The following is a 2,904-nucleotide window of genomic DNA, read 5'->3' on the forward strand; positions in this document are numbered from 1 at the left end:
CAGCACCAACTCAGGCCCGAACTGGTTGCCCTTCCCTCGTTTTCCTGGGGTGTTCCCCCTCTGGGTTTATGCCTATGTTACCCTGAAAAGCAATCCAGGTGACCTCCCTGAGCAACAAGTATTTCAGCAGCGGTCTGGGGTACTTGGATAAGCACTTTTCTCCCGCCATTGAGAAGTCCCAGCATGCATTTCGCACAGAGGATCAAGCCAAGCAACAGCCGCCTCCAGGAGGACCTCCTGCCTGCCTACAACCACCCTTCTTATCTGCTTCCTCTCAGGGTTCCACGCTGAGCTCAGAACTGGGCTCATGGCTGCTGTTAGTCCACAAGCTAGCTGATCTACTGCCCTGCTAGCAGATCTGATCTGCCTCTAGGTTGCCTAGCAACCTCTGACATCATCATCTACCGCTCCCACCAGATATAAAAGGACAAACCTGACACCGCTCTCTCTCTCCCTCTCTCTCTCTATCTATCTATCTATCCATCTCAAGATTTATTTATTATTTTGTATACAGTGCTCTGCCTGCATGTACTCCTGCAGGCCAGAAGAGGGCACCATATCACATTACAGATGGCTGTGAGTCACCACGCGGTTGCTGGGAATTGAACTCAGGACCTTTGGAAGAGCAGTCAGTGCTCTTAACTGCTGAGCCATCTCTCAGCCCCCACCTCTCTCTCTCTCTCTCTAAGGGGTGCCCCTTTCCCTTTCTCTCTCCCACTGTCTCTCTGTCTCTGTCTCTCTCTACCCTCATGGCCCACTGAGGCCCTAATTCCTCATAAATCTCTCCATATACATTGGTTGTGTGTCATCTCTTAATGATAACAACTGGTTCTAAGTTTTTTTTTCCCCTTTATCCCTGTTTCCTAATTATCTTTATTTCTGATTTCTTTTGGAGGGGAGCAGGGGGTTGGCACAGGGTTTCTCTGTGTAGCCTTGGCTGTCCTAGACTCCCTTTGTAGACCAGGCTGGCCTCAAACTCACAGCAATCCACGTGCCTCTGCCTCCCGAGTGCTGGGATTAAAGGTATGCGCCACCACCACCAGGGCTTATTTCTGATTTCTAACACAGCCAAGCCCTTCAATTTTGTTTGTTTGTTTGTTTGTTTTTTGTTTTGTTTTCTTCAGGCCTGAAAACACCTTTTAAGGATAACCTTTTAACTATGGCCTTTGTTGTAAATGTAATTCAAAGTGAGAAACAGAGAGAAAGTGTGGCAATGTGACAAATCATTGCTAGGGGAAAAAACCAGTTTGGTAAAAACATCACACGCCAATAGGAAAAGGGGAGGGGGGTGGTTGGGTTTCACCCCTGTTGTTTCTAGATGTTTACAGCCAGCTTGGAGGACTTGGTCAGAGCAGGGGAGGTCCCCAGCCCCATGTCTATCCCCTCGGGCATCCCAGGAAGACAGCAAGATCCTGTGAGGTAGGAATGAGGAGGAAGGCCTCTCCTGTTCCACAGAAGCACTAACTAGTTGGCGAGCCCAGGTAAAAGAAGCTGCAAAAAAGAGGCAGGAGGATGACAAGCTAGGTGTCAGGCCCCCCACCAACCTCCCCACCAACCTCCCCACCCCCCACCCCCGGCTCTGTGCTGCGGAGCCTTTGCAAGGGCTCTCTGCACCTGAAGCACTGCTGCTGACACAAACACACACACACACACACACACACACACACACACACACACACACACACACACACCACTGCCCTGCTGTCTACCCACTGCTGATGACAAAAAAGGCAAGCAAGGTCATAGTACCTTTGCTTCCAGCTGTGGCCGTGCTGCTGGATGGTGGAGAGAGGCCCACACCACAGCCAGCATAGCATGGAGATGCTGTGGGGTAGTGCAGAGTTCGATGAGCAAGTGACCCTCAAGTGGCAGGTGAGACCTCAAGGACCAGAGCCAGATGAAGAAGCAGCACCCCATCCCCCACCCCCACCTCCCAGCACAGCCAGGTCTCTCAAGACCTAACACACACATAGTCCTGTTGTTATTGTTTTGTTTGGTTGTGGGGTTTTTTTGGAGGGGGTGGGTTGGGTTTTTGTTTTTGGTTTTTGGTTTGGGTTGTTGTTGTTTTTTGTTTTGTTTTGTTTTGTTTTGTTTTGTTTTGTTTTAGGGGGCGGGGGAGGTTGAGACAGAGTTTCTCTGTGTAGCCTTGGCTGTCCTGGAACTCACTCTGCAGACGAGGCTGGCCTCAAACTCAGAGATCCACCTGCTTCTGCCTCCCAAGTGCTGGGGTTAATGGGTGTGTCACCCCTGCCTGGTAGCTTTTATAATTATAACACACACACACACACACACACACACACACACACACACACACACACACACAGGGTGGAGAGATGAGTCAACAGTTAAGAGCACTGGCTGTTCTTCCAGAGGACCTGAGTTCAATTCCCAGCAACCACATGATGACTCACACCCATCTATAATAAGATCTGATGCCCTCTTCTGGCATGAAGGTGTACATGCAAACAGAGCGTTTGTATACATAAAATAAATAAACTTTTTTTTTTTTAATTTTTAAAACATACACAACGCAGAGAACTTACTCCAAACACCTTTTAAATGCAGTCCAACAACATGACCAATGCATGAGCTTGCAGCACAGACCTTGCTACTACCTATGAATTCAACTTCCCTTTCCTTTCTTCCCTCAGTCCTGGCAGCCACCAACCTACTTTCTAAGGGTTTCACCTCTTGGGGAACCCCATGTAGTGTTTGCCTTTCTGTGATGAGCTTTCCAGTTAGCAGTGTCTTCCAGGTCCCTGCTGTAACCCACAACAGGATTTCCTGCATCAAGGCTGAGTGACGCTGCATCACTTTACTGACCGTGAAAGATCAGCTGTGTTGATTCCACAACTCCCAAGAGGGAAGAAGCAATGCCCCTCGCCCCCCCCCCTCCCCCTCCGC

This window comes from Acomys russatus, chromosome 22, assembly GCF_903995435.1.
Source record: "Acomys russatus chromosome 22, mAcoRus1.1, whole genome shotgun sequence".
Lineage (NCBI taxonomy): Eukaryota > Metazoa > Chordata > Mammalia > Rodentia > Muridae > Acomys > Acomys russatus.